The sequence below is a fragment of the Bos indicus x Bos taurus genome, chromosome 7 (genome assembly GCF_003369695.1).
Source record: "Bos indicus x Bos taurus breed Angus x Brahman F1 hybrid chromosome 7, Bos_hybrid_MaternalHap_v2.0, whole genome shotgun sequence".
NCBI lineage: Eukaryota > Metazoa > Chordata > Mammalia > Artiodactyla > Bovidae > Bos > Bos indicus x Bos taurus.
This window is the reverse complement of record NC_040082.1, coordinates 60,768,039-60,786,740: the sequence shown is the minus strand read 5'-3', so window position 1 is coordinate 60,786,740 and position 18,702 is coordinate 60,768,039. Positions and strand designations below refer to the sequence as shown.

Below are 18,702 nucleotides of genomic sequence, written 5' to 3'. Positions count from 1 at the left end.
CTCCAAAGCCAGTTCCTCCTCTTGGAGTGAACTCTTCTCTGGTCTCCCAACTGGAGAGTATGAGTTCCTAATGCCCTGGATCCAAGGGCTCTGATCATTTTATGTTGTATAATAAGTACTCATGTTCTTTTACCCCTTTATGATTTTATGGTGATTATATTGTTTTTCCATATTATTCACTTTTCCTTTCAGTAAAAGTATTATAAATTGCCATATATTGGCATGTGACTTTCAGTACTTCCCTGTGGAGGGAGTATATTTCATTACCCCATTGTCATAGAGACTTTCCCCATTGTCATGAGACTTTCTTTGGCCAATCAGTTGAGAATAGATGTGATCAGAGGGGAAACTTTAGGAGCCATCACAGTATCCTTTACCCTCCGCTATTAGAATGACATGTCCTAGATTCTTGGAGCAGAAGCAAAGCTAACCTGAAGCTGATGAGCAAGAAACAGACCTCTGTTGTTATAAATCACAAAGTTTGGGGAGTTGTTTGTTACTACAGTGTAACCTGGTAAAAGCTAACTAATACATCTTTACTAAACTACAAGCTTTTTTATGGGGAAGATCACATCTGATTCATGATTTGTTTCTTCTTTTTCATATACCTAGGACAAAGCCTTTTTTAGAGGCTCAGTAACTGTTCACTGAGTGAATAAGTAAACAAATCTATCATTTACTAAGTCCTACTCTAATAATCCCTCACCTTGTGTAGTGGCTATGTAGCCCACAATGCAGTTTCACGGACACTGTCTCACCGGGCCTCGGGGCAACCTTGGGAGGGCAGTAAGGGAGAGTGGACATCTGTTGTTTTCTGTCTAACATCCCTATTTCCTTTGGGGAAATCACTCCTCCCCCACTGCTTGTGGTTCTGGTGGGTCTGCCAGTCATAACACCTGCCCAACTAGAGTCACCAATGGTCAGCATATTGCCATGTCTGAGATCTGCTTCTCAGTGTGGTTGACTGTACTTCTGTCTTGAAACAGGGTCTCCCCCATGTATATACTGCTGCTGCTAAGTCACTTCAGTCGTGTCCGACTCTGTGCGACCCCATAGATGGCAGCCCACCAGGCTCCCGTGCCCCTGGGATTCTCCAGGCAAGAACACTGGAGCGGGTTCCATTCCCTTCTCCAATGCATGAAAGTGAAAAGTGAAAGTGAAGTCGCTCAGCCATGTCCGACTACTATATGTAAAACAGATAACTAATGAGAACCTACTCTATAGGGCAGGGGACTCTACTCAGTACTCAATAGTGATCTAAATAGGAAGGAAATCTTAAAAAGAGCAGATACATGTATATGTATAACTCATTCACTTTGATGTACAGCAGAAACTAACACAACACTGTAAAACAACTATATTCCAATAAAAATTAATAAAAAAGAAAAAAATACTAAGGTTAAAAAAAAAAAGAAAGAAGATTTCTCCTTGGCTTCCAAGACACCATGCTCTCCTGGTTTTCTACCTCATGACCACTTCTCAGTCTCCTATGCTGGCTCCTTCTCTTCCACGAACCACTGAATAGTAGATGGTCCTGGAACTCAACCTAACAGCTACTCTCTTCTCTGTCTACATCTAGTCCCATGGTGTTTTTCTATGACTGCCAAACTAGTATCTCCAAAATAGACCTAACCTTTTGTTCAGCCTTCCATACCTGTCAGCTTACTGGATGTCTGCTATTGATTGAATTGTGTCTCCTGAAAAGATATGTTGAAGGACTTCCCTTGTGATCTAGTGGTTAAGATTCCACTTTCCAATGCGGGAGGTGCAAGTTCGATCTCTGGTCAGGAAACTAAGATCCCACATTCTGTGTGGTGTGGCCAAAAAAAAAAAAAAAAGAGGTATGTTGAAATCCTAACTTCTAATACCTATGAATATGCCCTTATTTGAAAGTAGGGTCTTTGCCGATATAATCAAGTGAAGATGAGGTCACTTCTTCTAAGCCTATGGATTAGAATAGGCTCTAAAATCAATATCACTGAAGAAGGGAGGATATAAATTCATAGAGACTCAGAGTCAAACAGAATGGCATATGAAGATGAAAGCAGAGATTGGAGTGATGTGTCCACAGCCAGGCACTGCTGGCAACCACCAGAAGCTAGAAGAGACAGACATGGAACCCATCCTCCCTCAGAGCGCCCAGAGAGGACCACGCCTGCTGACACCTTGATTTCAGACTTCTGGCCTTCAGAACTGAGTGTGAGAGAATGAATTTCTGTTATTTTAAGTTTGTGGCCATTTGTTACAGCTGCTGCTGCTGCTAAGTCGATTCAGTTGTGTCCAACTCTGTGAGACCCCATAGACGGAAGCCCACCAGGCTCCTCTGTCCCTGGGATTCTCCAGGCAAGGACACTGGAGTGGGTTCCCATTTCCTTCTCCAATGCATGAAAGTGAAAAGTGAAAGTGAAGTCGCTCAGTCGTGTCTGACTCTTAGCGACCCCATGGACTGCAGCCTGCCAGGCTCCTCTGTCCATGGGATTTCCCAGGCAAGAGTACTGGAGTGGGGTGCCATTTCCTTCTCCCTTTGTTACAGCAATCCTAAGGAAATAATGCAACATTTTGGCAGCATCTCAGATTTAACATCACTGGAACAGAACTCTTCTCCCGACCCATGGCCCAAATCTGCTCCTCCCTCTAGCCTTTCCTCCAAATCCTTTTTCAATCCTGACTCCTGGTCTCCTTCCTATACAGTAACCAGAGAGTTCTTTTAAAAACATAAGTTAAGATTAACTCCTTCTGTTGTTTAAAACCCTCCAAATACTTCCCACAATCCTTTGAATACAATAAAATTCCGTATCTTGACATATAAGATCCTTCATATTCTGGTCCCTGCCTCCTTTTTTGTTCTCTTCCTGCTCACTGCTGTCCACTCACACTGGCTTCCGTCCTTGAACAAACTTATTCCTGACTTAGGGCCTTTGCACTAGCTAAAATATTACTTCTGCCTGGAGCCATACCTTTCGTAACCTCCCAACATAAAGTGGGCCCCTACTCTACCATACCATCAGGTTTGATTTTTGTCATGGGAGAGCATGTCCTTTCATGCCAAGTCCCTGGTTCTAGTCCCTTGGTCCTGGATTTCCTTTGATCTTTTGATTAGAATCCTCCTCAAGTCTGTGAGTCAAAGCATTCAATTTTTACTTAAGAATTTGAGAGAGGTTTCTGACACTTTGAGTAGAAAGAATCCTGCCTAATCAAAGGCTAAGCCCAGTCTCTACAAAGGACCACACCCCAAGGAAGACTGATCAAAAGTCCAAGCTCTTCCTGTGCATGAAGCCTGCTAGCTTTCGATTAGTATCCTCAAACTTTCTGTCCTGTGATGAGAAAAGGACATATTCAGCTTTTACCAAGGGTAGAGGGAGGCAGAGCTCAGTTTGTTTCTCAAATGCCATCACCCAACAACCAGCTCTCATAGTTTTCCTGACTCTCATCTCCTCACAGACTGACGGAGAAGTAGAGCAGGACAGAAGAATTCAAGGAGAGAGTAACTTCAGGAATATGTCTGTGTGATCTGTACTTTGCATCATCCCCCCAAATCTGAAAGTAGATCTATAGTTCCAAGTGTCCTCTGATGATGCAGGCACTGTACTAGGACCTAAATAATAATAACATATCAATTACGGCCTTCCCAGGTGGCTAAGTGGTAAAGAATCCACCTGCCAGTGCAGGAACCTTGGGAGACACAGGTACAATCCCTAGGTCAGGAAGATCTCCTGGAGAAGGGAATGGCAAACTACTTCAGTATCTTACCTGGGAAATCCCATGAACAGAGGAACCTGGCAGGCTATAGTCCATGGGGTCACAAAGAGTAGGACTTGACTTAGTGACTAAACAATAACAACAGTTCATCGATTGCTACCATTTGGAAAGTGTAATCTGGCACAGGGATAACACTCTAGAAACATAGCATCTAGTTCTCACAACAGTTCTCTGAGGTAGATATTAACATCCCCACCTAACAGATGAAGGAACAGGATGAGTGAGCAGACGGACTTGCCAGGTGGTTTCTATTGTAAAGCTGTGGTCCTCCTTCTATGTAGCATTGCCTCTTTGCTAAACCTCCTGGCACCTGATTCCCTGCATGAGACAAACCTGTGACTAAATGCAGGTACTGGGACCTGAAAACCTCTATTCCAGACAGTGAGTCACAAGAGTGGGGATCTGTTAGCCCAGGAGCTTAACCCTTAAGGAAGCTGCCCCCAGCCCTTCTACAGTTGTGCTTCAGAGAGAGATGCCAAGGCCTGAGTCACTTCCCTGGGAACTCCCTTGCAGAGACTGTCCTTGAAATAAGATAATGCAGAAATCTGAGCTGGACTGCCCAGGGGGCCAGTTCCTACCATTCGCCACTGATGAGTTGCTTCTGCCCATTCAGGGCATTATAGCAAGGGTGAGCTTGAAGCAGCATTCCAGTGAGAGCTTCCCCAGACATGAAGAGACTGAACAGGTAGAAGCTACTGCATTGGGACAGGTCACATGTGGAGAAGGATCCTGGGGGGTGGACATCTGGGAAAGGGACAAGGTGAGCATCTCTCATCAGGAGAATGATTCCTAAGGCCTCCTTACCAGAACTGCAACCTGAGATTCTGTCAGGCAGGGATGAGGCTGTGTTAGTGACAGGTCTGCAGCTTGACCTCCCCATAGGAAACAGTGAGGCCATTGGTGTGAGTATAAGCCATGGCAGAGACTCAGCAGAGATTTAGTGGACAAGAGTCAGGAGTCTCAGGCTAGATATTGACACAGGCCTGATGGTCCTAAGCTGTGTTGTATGTGGCATGTTGTGATGGAAGCCTTTAGGGATGTAGATTTCAACCTCCTTATTGTGCAGATGGGGAAACCAAGGCCAAGAAGAAGAATTGAGCGGCTCAAGGTCCCCAGCAATGAGTGAAATAGCTGGCACCTCTCATACTTCAGTGCCTTCCAGTTGGAACCACCATCCCCCATGTCAGAAGGTAAAACATTAAAAATTCAAAGCTAGAACACTGAAACCAGGAGGGGAGCTGTGTTTAACCTGGCTGCGTTGTCTGAGCCCATGTCATGGCCCTTGAGTATCCCTGGAAAGCCCAGTTGGCATCTTGCATTGTGTGGATGGGGTTCATGCTTGTGCCAGTCACACACCAGCCCACCTCCAAATGCAGAAGGGTGTTTGCTTTTGGGCACGGCATGTTCGCCTGTGATTTTCCTTTGATGATATCTTGTTTTGCCAACTAAATTAAAACTATGACAGAGAACAGAGACTACCTCTAGCAGTTTAGTTCAATTAAGATTTCACATCAACAAATTAAAATGCATCCTTACCGTCTGCAAAGTAAATCTGCCTGCATTTAGGAGGAGGCTCTGACATTTGCTGTTCAGGCACCTAACTGCTACGAGCTAAGTGTCAGTGGGGACTCACCCCTTCTGGGACTAGCTTGGTGGTCGGGGTCGGGTCGGGGGTGTTCAGGGCCAAGGTTTATCTCCAGGGACTGACAGCTTTCTGGGCCAGAGCTTCCAAAGCCTGAGTGTGAGGACCAGGCTGAGCCTCTGATGAAGTTTTCACTGGTCCTCTGTAAAATCACAAAAACAAGAAGTATGAGGTCACGTTTTTCCATAAAACTAAGTCAGTTCAAACTAAAGGACCGTTAACAAATAGTTCTTAATTTGACAGTCACTCTTCAAGGGACTGAGGATTTAACAATGAACAAAACAGACGAAAATCCCTGCTTTCTCAGAGCTTTTATTCTATAGGGAAAAGACAGAATATAAATAAGACAAATGAGTGAAATATGCAATAAGTTAGAGAATGATAAGAGCTGTGGAGAAAACTAAAGCTGAGAAAGAGGATAGGGAGTGTGGAAGGCAGAGGGATTTGCGATTTTTAAATAGGACAGTTGGGAAGGCCACCGTGAGAAGGTAACAAATGAGTCAAGACCTGGAAAGGTGAGGGAGTGAGCCGTGAGGATATGGGAGGTGGAGGAGGGGCACTCCAGATAGAGTGGTATCAAATGCGAAGGTTGATGTGGGGCTGTAGGTGGTGTGCAGTTGGAACAGAGTGACAGGAGGGAGAAGAGGAGGAAAGGGGGTCAGAGGAAAGGGATTATATTATAGACCATTATAAGGATTTCAGATTGTTATCTGAGTGAACAGGAAGTCAGCACAGGGATGGAGCAGAGAAGAGACAAGCTCTCCCTTAGATTTTAACAGGATGGTTGTGGCTGCTTTATGGAGCACAGGCAGAAGGAAGACATGGTTGGGAGCAGGGAGACAGGAGACTATTATAACTGAGATATGGTGATGGCCAGAGTGATGGCTGAGGAGCAGGTCCCATGGAATACATTGGCTCAAAATGTTTAAAATTAGTAATATCCTAGAAAGTCCAGCATGGAAGGCCAGCTTCTCCTTGACCTCTCCAGCAGAAGGCAGTTCCATTGGTGGTCCAGGGACAGGGCCCTCAAATCCTTAATGGCAGCACAGGGACCACCCACAGTGTGGTGCTCCAAAAAATAGACCTTTTCCTCTGTAAAATGAGATGAACCATCTTTTCTTTCTAGAGAAAACAAGTAAAGCTATTTCCTCCATTGAAAAGTAGAGAACCTGAGAGAGCGCAGGCCTCACAAGGGCAGGTACTATGTCCACATTCTGTTCTCAAATGTTCCCCAGCGGCTACTCTAGGTCCAGGACATGTGTACTCCAAAAATAGTTGTTGAACAAATCAATGAGTGAGTACCTATTTCTCCTATAGAAGTGTTAGTTGCTCAGTCGTGTCCGACTCGTTGTGATCCCATGGACTGTAGCCCGCCAGGTTCTTCTATCCATGGAATTATGCAGGCAAGAGTACTGGAATGAATAGTCATTCCTTTCTCCAGGGTATCTTTCCAACCCAGGGATTGAATTTGAGTCTCCTGCATTACAGATGGATTTTTTACCATCTGAGCCACCAGGGAAACCCATATATGTATATTTAAAACAGAAGACTGTTTGTGTGTGGTGGTGGTGGTAGATTTGTTTTTTGTTAGTTTGCTTGTTTTCTGTGAATATAAAAATTATTACATGGATTAGTTCTTTCTGATGAAGGATTTGGGTAACTTCAGGGTTTGTTTCTCATCCTCTCTTTTCCTCTTCTTATTTTTTGTTTCCTTTCTCCCTCTTCTTCTGTAGTCATAGTTGGCCATCATGTAAAACTGGACAGAATTTTATGCTTTCTATTTCTAGTCTTTAAAGTGGATGCATGGAATGCTTTTTATTTTTATCTTTTACAAAAACCCAACAACTACGTTATATTATTTTTTACTTGTGGAACTCTTAGTTGATTTTCCTCTCACAGTATGTCAGCATCCCCACTTTCTGAGTCCAAAAAGTTAATACTACTTCCTGGTGGGAAGGAAAACACACCCAACATGGGACTCTGGACTTCACCACTTTAAACTTCTTTGCTATTTAACTTGCATGGTAATTTGCATATATCTACATATGTTATGCAATCAGCCTCCTCTCCTTTTACATTTAAGCCTAAAATAATTGTGCTTTTATGATGTTCTTCTTCTCTGCTGCCTTCTTTATTTCTTAGTGGTCCTGCGATTTAGATTGTTGTAAATGGAATTGATGAAAGGCCAAGGGTACAGACACATTACCCAAACAGCTATGGGGGAGAGAGACTGGGAAGCAGCATGGTGAGATTGTCTTTGGGATTCATTTATTCACTCACCAAATGTTTATCGAGCACTTACCATATTCTAGGCTCTGTGCCAGGTGCTAGGAATACAGTGGTGGGGAAGCCAGGCAGTTCTTACTTGGGTAGAGCTTATATTCTCTTGAGGAAAATAGACAATAAACAAGTAAACACATGAATACATCATGGTTTCTGATACTAATAAGTGCTAAAAATGCAAACATAGTGATTGGAAAACTGGTTTAGATTTCAGCTCAGCTCAGTCACTCAGTCATGTCCTACTGTTTGGGACCCCACGGACTGCAACACGCCAGGCTTCCCTGTCCATCACCAACTCCCAGAGCTTGCTCAAACTCATGTCCATTGAGTTGGTGATGCCATCCAACCATCTCATCCTCTGTCTTCCCCTTCTTCTCCTACCTTCAATCTTTCCCAGCTTCAGGGTCTTTTCCAGTAAGTCAATTCTTCGCATCAGGTGGCCAAAGTATTGGAGCTTCAGCTTCAGCATCAGTCCTTCCAATGAATATTCAGGACTGATTTCCTTTAGGATGGACTGGTTTGATCTCTTTGGAGTCCAAAGGACTCTCAAGAGTCTTCTCCAATACCACAGTTCAAAAGCATCAATTCTTCAGTGCTCAGCTATCTGTAGTTCATAGAAAGTCTCTGTGGAAAAGTGAAATTTGAGCTGAGGCCTGAGTGATTAGAAGGAGACAACCAGGTGAACATCTAGTTGAAAAATATCCCAGACAAGGAGCTTGAAGAGTTTGAGAAACAGAGAGGAGGTATAGCATTTCACATGCTTTCAGTGGAAAGAAGGGAGAAGGTACCTCAATTCAAAGTGGTGCCAAAAAAAAGAAAAAGAGTAATTTTATTACCTCATATAAAGAAGCCTGAAGGCAGAGAGGCTAGTGTTGTAAGGTTGGTTAATTTAGCAAGTCAGCATCATCTAGGGCTAGACTATTCCTTTCTTTCTTCTCAGTCACCCTCTTGTGCTTAGGTCCTTCTGGGTGCCAAGATGGCTGCCAAAGCTCCAACTCCCTCGACCATTGTCTAGGAAGAGAGCAAATCCTTCCCTTTTTAGAACAAGGAAACCCTTCCTTTGACACTACGCAGATTTCCCTTCATATCTCATAACATAACAAAAATTTCATCACATATGCATTCGTGAACTGGTCGTTAGCAAAGAGAGTGAATGACTCGTTGGTGTAGAGTTGGGCAGAGGAGTAGTCTAGCTTCTACTGAACTTCATGGAAGAACCAGTGCTATCAATTGCTGACAAAAACCAGGCTTCTGGTTTTTGAGAGTAAAACTAGGCTTCTGTGAGCAAGGAAGAAGTAGGGAATGACTGACTGTAATTTGGTGCTCAGGAATATTGCTGCAGGAGGACAGTGCCTGGAGCACTGGTATAGGAGAAAGTTACGGAGAGGGAACTGAGGGAATGCAGAGCTTGGTTCAAGTTCTTCAAATGTAATCTTTCAGAACCATGTAAGTCCCTAAGACCTTATCCCATTTTGCACTAGTTACTCCCTCCAGTGCAGTCCCTCTCCCTGGCACCCTTCCCCCACCTGCACCCCTGCAGGGAGCCACCTCACCTCTGGGATGTGGGTGGAGCTCTAGAAAGGCTGCCCAGCTCAAGTATTAGACAGTGATTCTAACACTAGCTGATAACTCTGGGTAAGTCACTTCCTTTCCTTAAGCCTTAGTTTCATTACGTATAGCAATGACATAATAGCATTCTCTGGCTAACTCTTCAGGAAGGTTATAAGGATCAAATGAAAGAGTTTCTGTATGTTCTTTGAAAACTATAAAGGGCCATCATTATGATTGTTATTACCGTCATTCACCTTCAATGAGAGACAAAGGGTTTTTTTAAATTTTTTTATTGAAGTATAATTGACTTGCAATGTTGTATTAATTTCTGCTGTACAGCAAAGTGATTCAGTTATACGTATACATATATACATTCTTCTTTATATTCTTTAACATCATGGTTTATCACAGGATATTGAGTATCATTCCCTGGGCTACATAGTAGAGCCTTGTTGTTTATCTGTTCTATATGTAATAGTTTGCATCTGCTAACCTCGGACACCCAATCCATCCCTCCACCATTTCTCTTGGCAACCAGAAGTCTGCTCTCTAGAGACAAAGCAATTTTATATTTTGAGTAGTCACTTCCTCCAGCCCCTTGGGAAGGGATAGCTGTCATTTTGGAAAGTTGTGGACTCCGCGGGGGTTAGCAGGGTGACCTTGGGCTCTCTTTTGCCCTTCATTCCCCTAGAACTTTCCTGAATGTCTCTCCCCCTGCCCCCACCCCACACCCCACACCCCCCACCCTCAGTTTCTATGCTTCGAATCAGAGATGTCCTTAGAAACAAGCTGGGCTGATGTTCAATAAAATGTGAGCTAAAGCTGGCTGAGTTATTATCCTTTTTTCTTGATAAAAAGAGTGGATGTATTTTCATTACTGGCAGAGTGCTTTTAGCTGGTGCGGACAATTAAGCCCTGGAAATGCAGCAATCCATTTCACACTGAGAGAAGATTTGAGGGATGACTCACCAAACACCCAGGCCCCGGAGGAGCCAAAAACATGGTCACTGTTCCCAATAATAAAATTCAGAGGATTTTCGTGGTAATAAGGTAAAGTAGCCCCCAGATGACCCCACATGATTTGCCCTACAGTGGAATGCTGCTGCTGCTGGCGCCTCTCCATGTGCCTCAAGACCCTTGTTAGCCACCCTCTTTCTTATTCTCATCATCTCTTGGGAAAGCAGACTGGGAAGAGCTCCATGTTATGGGCAGGATAACATTCTACCAAATGTTACCTTTCAGGTTCAGACACTCTTCGTGGTTTTGCTTCGTAATATTTTGATCAGCTCCCTCACTCCTCAAGCCAGACTCTGTGTCCAAGGAACCAGATCTCTGAGACCAACAAAGTTGTCCATCCCAAAGCTACAAGATCAATGGAAAAAACCCTCCTCTAGGAGATCAGTGACAATCTCCTGTCTCCTTTTCCTTCTTTTTTTCTCTTTTTCAAAGATAAATGAGCAGTTCTACTTTCACTTCCCCACAGGCAGAGGTGAGATGACCACTCCCAACTTCCCTGCCCCACCAACCCAAGCTGAGAGGAAGAGTCTTAAGCTGCAGATTCTTGGAAGCCACACATTTGCTGGTAGTGTGGCTCATTTGGCTACACATCTATTATACCTCCATCCTTAAGAACAGTGTGGTGCCAAGGATGGTTTTGCCACCTCCTTCACCTCTATGTCTCCTGCAGCAGTGCCTGGGATAGTCAGCTTGTAGATATTTGATGAATGAATGAATGAATGAAGCCACCTCTGTCTTAGTGTATTTCTCATGGCTTTATTGTTTTGTTCTGTTCAGCATACAACTCTTAGAAAGTGAAAATTACTTCAGAGATATGGGGACTAAGTGAGTATCAGTGGAGTTAAAAGCGATTTGGTACGTTACTATTTTTTCTTAAACCACTTAAGCTCTAGTTTCCCTCCTGTTTATTGTTAGAAGGGATCCCAAATCAGTCATGAACTTTCATCTGCTTTGAGGGAGTAAGAGGAGAGGGCTGGGGTGGTTGTCCAAGCTTATTATCTTCTCCATTACTCAGGCGTGTTCCCCTGAGCTTTTGCATGATTTTATTTTAATGCTGTTATTTGTATTAGGCGAGTCTCCAGCTCAGTCAGGCCAAAAAGGGAGGTAGAGGAATCAGGGAGGAGCTGATGGAAAAATAAATATCCTGTAGGTTCATGATGATCTGACCATGGCTTTAATGTGAATCAGATTTGCTCTAACCTGCTTTCCCACAGTCAGCATTTCTGCTAAAAATAATTTGTAATTTTCAAACTCCAGTTAGGCTAGAAGACTCCTTGCAAAGGACTTTGATATGATTAGGGGAAGTCTTGGAAATGTAATTTGCATGGTTCTTGTCCTCTCTGCCAATGACATTCCTGGAGAAATCACCTTCCTGGCAGCAGAAATTCCAAGGGCAGATAGGAGCTGGGGACCAGACTTCAGAGTCCCTGGGGCTGCTTGCTCTAAGGCTCGCCCAAGAAGAAGATGCTTTCCTGGAATAATGAGCCTGAAAGATTTCCTATCTCAGCATTTCAAGAACTGAGAGTCAGGGAGTAGCCCACATGCTGCTGCTGCTGCTGCTAAGTCATCCCAGTCGTGTCCAACTCTATGCAACCCCATAGACGGCAGCCCACCAGGCTCCCCCGTCCCTGGGATTCTCCAGGCAAGAACACTGAAGTGGGTTGCCATTTCCTTCTCCAATGCATGAAAGTGAAAAGTGAGAGTTGTGTCTGACTCTTCGTGACCCCATGGACTGCAGCCCACCAGGCTCCTCCGTCCATGGGATTTTTCAGGCAAGAGTACTGGAGTGGGGTACCATCGCCTTCTCTGTGGCCCAGATGAGACAGTGCCAAGTACATGCTGACCTGCAGCTGTGCCCAGCACCTGGCATGGGTTATCCCAAGAGAGTCCTGGTCTTGCTCCTGGCTGAGAACAATCCTACCTATCCCTTCCCTCATCTTAACCCTTCAGCTCTGTAGCAGCTGAGGCAGAGAAGGATAAAAGTTAAGCAAAGGTACACTGAAAGATACAAATATTATGGAAAGAAAGAAAGCCTAAATAAATGAAAATATATCCCATGTTTGTTATTGAACCAGGTTCATTTCCTTTGACATGCAGCAAGTAAAACGCTGAGATGCAGCAGAGAAAAGGGTTTATTCACAAAGCAGCCAAGTGAGAGATGTGAGAACAAGTCTCAAATCCACCTTCCTGAAGGTGAAAGGCTTGGGATATTTATGGGATAAAGAAGCAGAGTGGCCTGAGATGTGGGGAAAGATAATTGGAGGCAAGAGAAAGGTGAAGCAATTGGCATTCCACACAGGCCTATCTAAGTTACATGCTTCTTCATGGGATGCATGTTCAGAAAATGGCTGCATTAACATGAGGATAGAGGTTTTGGCCCTCTGATATCCAAATGTTATCCTTCAGAAAGTTGAGCAGACTCAACTGAATGGTTGGTGGTCTTGACTGGTTTGAACTGGCCAAGACTAGCTCCATGTTTCTGGAAAACAATGTAAGCAACAGTTACTATAGTGATCCATACATCAGAGGTATTATCTATAAGGGCTATCAGTTAAAGAAGTCTTATGGTGTGTTGTCTAAGTGATGTAAAGCTTAGAGGGTATGTAATTGCAAAGAATTAAAGCAAGCTTAGTTAGTAAAGGCAAGTTATAGGCTATTATTTATTAAGCAACTTATAGTTTGAGGGCTCTAACTGATAACTGCCCCGATTTCATATTCGTGGAAGACTCAATATTGTTAGGATGACTGCTGCTGCTGCTAAGTCGCTTCAGTCGTGTCTGACTTTGTGCGACCCCATAGAGGGCAGCCCACCAGGCTCCCCCGTCCTTGGGATTCTCCAGGCAAGAGTACTGGAATGGCTTGCCATTTCCTTTTCCAGTGCATGAAAGTGAAAAGTGAAAGTGAAGTCGCTCAGTCTTGTCTGACTCTTAGTGACCCCGTGGACTGCAGCCTTCCAGGCTCCTCTGCCCATGGGATTTTCCAGGCAAGAGTACTAGAGTGGGGTGCCATTGCCTTCTCCTGTTAGGATGGCACTACTGCCTAAATTAATTTACAGATTCAGTTCAATTCCTATCAAAATGCCCACTGCCTTACAATAAGAAAAAAACTAAACAAACTAAAGATCAACAACTTTTCTTAGACTCATCAGAAACTGAGATCACAGGACAAACTGCCATCCTGAAAATGAGGGAGCTAGGTGAATGCAGAGAATGCAGACCAGTTTACCTGAGGAAGAAGTGGCTGGAGCCAGGAACCAGTAGAACTGAAGTACTGATACATAAGGCAATATAGATGAACTTTGAAAGTATCATGCTATGTGAAAGAAGCCAGTCATCAAAGACCATACATGATATAATTCCCTTGAAATGGGTATCCGGAATCCACAGAGACAAGAAAGATTAACGGTGGCCAGGCTGGAGTGAGTGGGAAGTGAGGAACAGCTGCTAACTGACACAGGATTTCTTTCTGGGATGATAAACATGTTTAGATTGTGGTAATGGTTGCACAACCATATGAATATATTAAAAACCATGAAATTGTATGTTTTAAAATAGTATTAATCTATGTGAATCATATCTGTGAAAAAGTAACAGTTAACCAAAGATGATTTGGAGTGGGAAATTCAAATTTCCCTTCAGATTCAGCTTCCAGACCATTTTTGGGAGCCAGAGCCTCTGTAGGTAATTTTCCTACTGACTGAGCAACCCAGCTTTTGACCATTTTGCTCCCACCTCTCCACAAGGCACTCCCTTGGGCTTTGCTGATCCAATTAGAGGAGTTCCGGGATATGAAAAGAAAGAGAGTAAAGAAGGGGCCTGAAAGAAGGGGGCTAGGGCCGGGAAATGCTTGAAATGAGACTCCAGGGCCTTGTTACTGTAGCTGCTGTTCTGCAGGAAGCTACCTCCTCCTTGAAGTCTCCCTGGTTTCTTCTTTCCCTAATGCATTTCATCTAACATGTATCATTTTGACCCACAGACCTCTCTCTCTACTGCCTTGCTGCCTTGTAGGCTCTCTGTTTAGCCTACAGTGGGCTATTTTACTTGTCCCAGGTATGTATTCCCTCCACAACAATACCACAGCCCCTTCTAGGGAAGGACCCCTGGTCTTGGTCTCAAAGATCCTTAATGTAGGAAAGAATTTTGGGCATCACTGGCCCTCTGTTCCTATATATTTTTTTTAAATAGTAGAGCCATTTTGTAAGATAGACTGGTAGTTTCTTTTGAAAAAACATTTATTTGTTTATGGCTGCCCGGGGTCCTTGTTGCTGTGTGCAGGCTTTCTCCAGTCATGCTGCGTGGACTCGGGGTACACGGCTCAGTAGTTGTGGTGCACAGGCTTAGTTGCTCTGTGGCATGTGGAATCTTCCTGGAACAGGGATTGAACCCGTGTTCCTTGCATTAGCAAATGGATTCTTAACCACTAGACTATCAGAGAAGTCCCCTTCCTTCCTCATTTAAATGTAATTCAGCTATCAGCCTCTTGGGTTTATCCAAGTCTCCCAGACTCCTGGGGTCTCTTTCCCCTCATGTTCAGCTAGGAGGACTTACCTTATGCTGCTCCCCACCCTCAAGTACAATAGAAATCTCCATGTCCTGAGCCCCATGTCTTGGGAACTCTTGTGAAGTGTTTGAGAAGAATGGCTTTCGGGCCTTTGTTTGCATTCCAGCTCCGCCATTTATTGGTGCTGTGACCTTAGACAAGTTATTTAACTTCTCTGTGCCTCAGTTTCCTTGTATATAAAATAGGAATAGTCGAAGCTCCTCCTTTATAGCATGAAATGAGTTACCAGTAATATATGAACATAAGCCACTTAGAACTGTATCTACCACTCCATTAGGGTTGTAAAAATATTTACACTTATCACCTGTTTCTGCTGAATTCTTGACCTGCTGTGCCTCTCATCCCTTTCTTCTCTCAGACCGCCAATATTCTTCACTCTTCAAAGCATCTCTAATTCAAGTCAATATGTGACAGCCTTTTACTGAAAGCTTGAGGAAAAGCAGAAGGGGCCCCATACCACACAGCTCATCAACAACTTAAAATTTTGTCTTGGGCCTCATTGTTCTTCAAAGTCCCCAGATCATTCTTGCCACCAGGGATCTCTCAACCACCACCAGCTTCTTTGCTCTGTACACCCAGTTTCCATCAACACCTTCTCTCATCTCTTCCCTTTCCCCAGTCAGCCCCTTATCCTGGGAACTTGAAATTTCCTAGTGGAATTCTGTTCTCTCACTAAGCCTCACATGAGGCTCTCTCACTAAACCTTGCATGAGGGGTGCAGGGGAGCATAGGGCGAAGCAGGGAGAATATCCTGCATCCAGAGAGGCCTGGAAGCTGGTTTCTTGTTACAGAGGGCTCTCACTACCAGGACTCAAGGAGGCCCAGCAGGAGCCAGGGATACCCCCAAGGTTCCCTGGATGGAGAGAAGTTACCATCTTCCTGAAGAATGCATTTCACACCCAGCAAAAGCTGCTTAAAGCACCCACTGCATAAAGGACTAGCCAGAGAGCCTCAGAGTAAAACTAGCTTCTTTGTGCCACTTGCCTTGCATAATTTGTTACTAGGCCCAGATGATCAGGGAGTTATTGTTTTCCAGGGAGGGTTGGAGATGATAGTTTAGCCCATTAAGGCCTCTGCTTCCCTAGGCCTGATTTTCCTCTGGCTCCGCATTGAACTTTTCCTCTAGCTGCCAGAGCAGGCAGGATTTCAGGCGAAGGTAATTTATGTTAATTTTTTCCCTTTCTGGTCCATTAACTTTTGTGATGTTAATATATCTTACTCGGGCCTCCTCATCGCACTAGCTGCTGCTTCAGCTGGGAGCTGCAGGGCCTGCTCAGGGGGGCGCCTGCTGGCTCGACCTCCTGGGCCCTGAGCATGCCCTTCCTCCACAGCTTGAGGATGTTGGTTGAGGGCTCCCGCCCGCTCAGATGAAAGTTAATGGTTCCCTGAAGTGGGATTCCTGGAAGCTCTGGGAGAGAATGTTGCCAACAAAGATCTTCCCTGGGCAATTCCTTCTGGCCACCCCCCTTTCCACACACACAATTTGATAGAATGCTAATGGGAGCTCTCCTGAGAGGAGGCTGGGGTGGAATAAATTGAGCAACGCACATTTCCTTACATTATATGTGCAGTCTTGCAGGCAGAGCTTTGGGGATTAGAAAAGGAATAAAAATCACATTGCCCTTCAGGTGCTTTTCCTGTAGTTTGGGGGCGGGGAGCAGAGGGTAGATGTACCCAAATAGGGTCAGATCTGTTAGAAGGTGATGCTGAGGAGGGAGAAATTTCCCCCTCTACTTCTCTGGAGTTCTTGTGAACTGATAATAAAATGGACATCAGACAGATTAACAGGAAAAAAAGAAACAAATTTTAATTCATATGCATGGAGGTTCCATAGAAGTGGCACTTAAGACATGGTCAAAAGCAGGCAGTTTTACACTTTGAAGACAAGGAAATAATAAATTAGTGAGAAATTGACAGGACAAAGAAACCTGGGTTTTGAACGCCCAATTAGTGAAGAATCTAAACAGTGTTTGGGCTTGGGGTAGCAAATTAAAGAAGTAACATGGTTCATAAACATCTCTTGGCCTGAATTCCCTGTCTGTGGCCATAAGGGTGTCCTTTTACCTCCAGATGCAGGGCATGCATCTTGCACATGAGAGATTGATTTCCTGCCTTCAGGGAGACAGAAAGGAGAGTCACGCTGTCCCTCTTGTGTTGGCAGTTTAAGTAATTTTAATTTAAAATAAGCAAAATGCCATTGAGGTACATTTTGCGGTAGCCTAACCTGGGCCCCAACAGTGACATGTGTGCTCATAAACATCACAGAGCTTTGCAAAATCCCTCAGGGCTTATAGAAAAATGGGATTAGGAGCACAACAGTGAAAACTTCACCAGTGACACATTTAAAAAAGATAAAAAATGATAAAAATGATAGCATAGCTTTGTAGATGTTAAACAGTTAAGAAAAACATAAATATTATAGTAAATATAACACTCTGATTTGAAAAAATGTGGAATTTGATGTTGGCAAAGTTGCATCTTGTGAGTTGTGAAGTGGAAGAAGGTGGGCTATCTGAATTTGTTGGGAAGTCGTCACACTAGATGTGGGTGGGTATGGATCATAATACATGTGCGGTGTTTGTGTGTGTTGTATTGTGTGTTTTTCTATGTGGGTTGATTCAGGTGGGTGCATTTTTCTGCACTTACCTTGTGTTTCTTACGGATGAAGTTGCACAGAAGCAAACTTTGCATTTTTGTTCAAATTGTTTCCTAATATATTAATCAGTTTGGAACAAATTCATGTTTTCAAAATAAGCTTTATAGAGACATAAGACTATACAGACACCAAATTCTATAATATAGGTTTATAATTGGATAATTTATTAAGATAATAATTCATTAGTTCTCTCTACAGTTTTTTCCTCTTCCCCATTCCAAGCAGATGGCTAAGTTCTTTGTAGTTCTTTGCTTCCATGACGTTTGCAGAATAGAAAACATGCAGTCATTCAATCAATAAATAAACTTTCATGAGTCTCCTATGCACCAGGCAGGGTTCTATGCACAAGAGGATAGAGCAGTGAACAAACCACACAGCCTTTGTTTTCATGGAATAAGGGTTCTAGTGGGAGAGAGAGACTAAAAACAAATACAGGTATCATAGAATGTCAGGCAGTGAGAAGTGCTGTAAAGAAATATAGAGCAGAATAAGTGGTTTGAGTGTAACTAGGGGTGGAGAGAGAGGGTGTAACTCCTTTAAAATCAGACGAAATAGTGGTGGGAAAGGGGCCATGTGAGCAGAGATTTAAGTGAAGTGAGGGGTAGGCCATATGAGTATTTAAGGTAAGCATGTTCAAGGCAAAGGGAATAGCAGGGGCAAAGGCTCTGAGGAAGAACCATGCTTGGTACATTCGAGGAATTTCAAAGAGGCTGAGGGCTGGAAGGAGTGAGAGATGGAGAGGGCAATAAGGGAACTAGATAGGAGGCACAGCAGGAACCTGGTCACAGAACAAAACCTGGTCACCTCCTTTTTTGGGAGGAGGTGGTTAAGTGTGATAGGAAGTCACTGCAGCACATCGAGCAGGTGCCAGACATCTGACTGAAGTGTTAAAAGGCTCACTGTAGGTCGATGCTGCCCAAAAAATCTTTCTTCAGTGATGAAAATGTTTTGTCTTCTCTGCCCAGTGTGATAGCTGTTGGCCACATGTGGTTATTGAGCATGCAATGTGTGGTAAATATGATTGAGGAAATAAAATTTCAATTTATTTAAATTTATACTTGAATAGCCACATGTGTGTGTGTGTGTGCTCAGTCGTGTCTGACTCTTTACAACCCCATGGACTGTAGCCCACCAGGCTCCTCTGTCTGTGGAATTTTCCAGGCAAGAATACTGGAGTGGGTTGCCATTTCCTCCTCTGAGGGATCTTCCCAACCCAGGGATCAAACTTGCATCT

At 43.9% G+C, this 18,702-nt stretch overlaps 1 protein-coding gene across 1 annotated transcript in view; it reads left to right on the top strand.

The window, feature by feature from the left end:
- Window positions 1-18,702, top strand: part of CTNNA1 (catenin alpha 1) — a 342,350-nt gene that overhangs the window by 105,321 nt on the left and 218,327 nt on the right. The window lies entirely within an intron of this gene.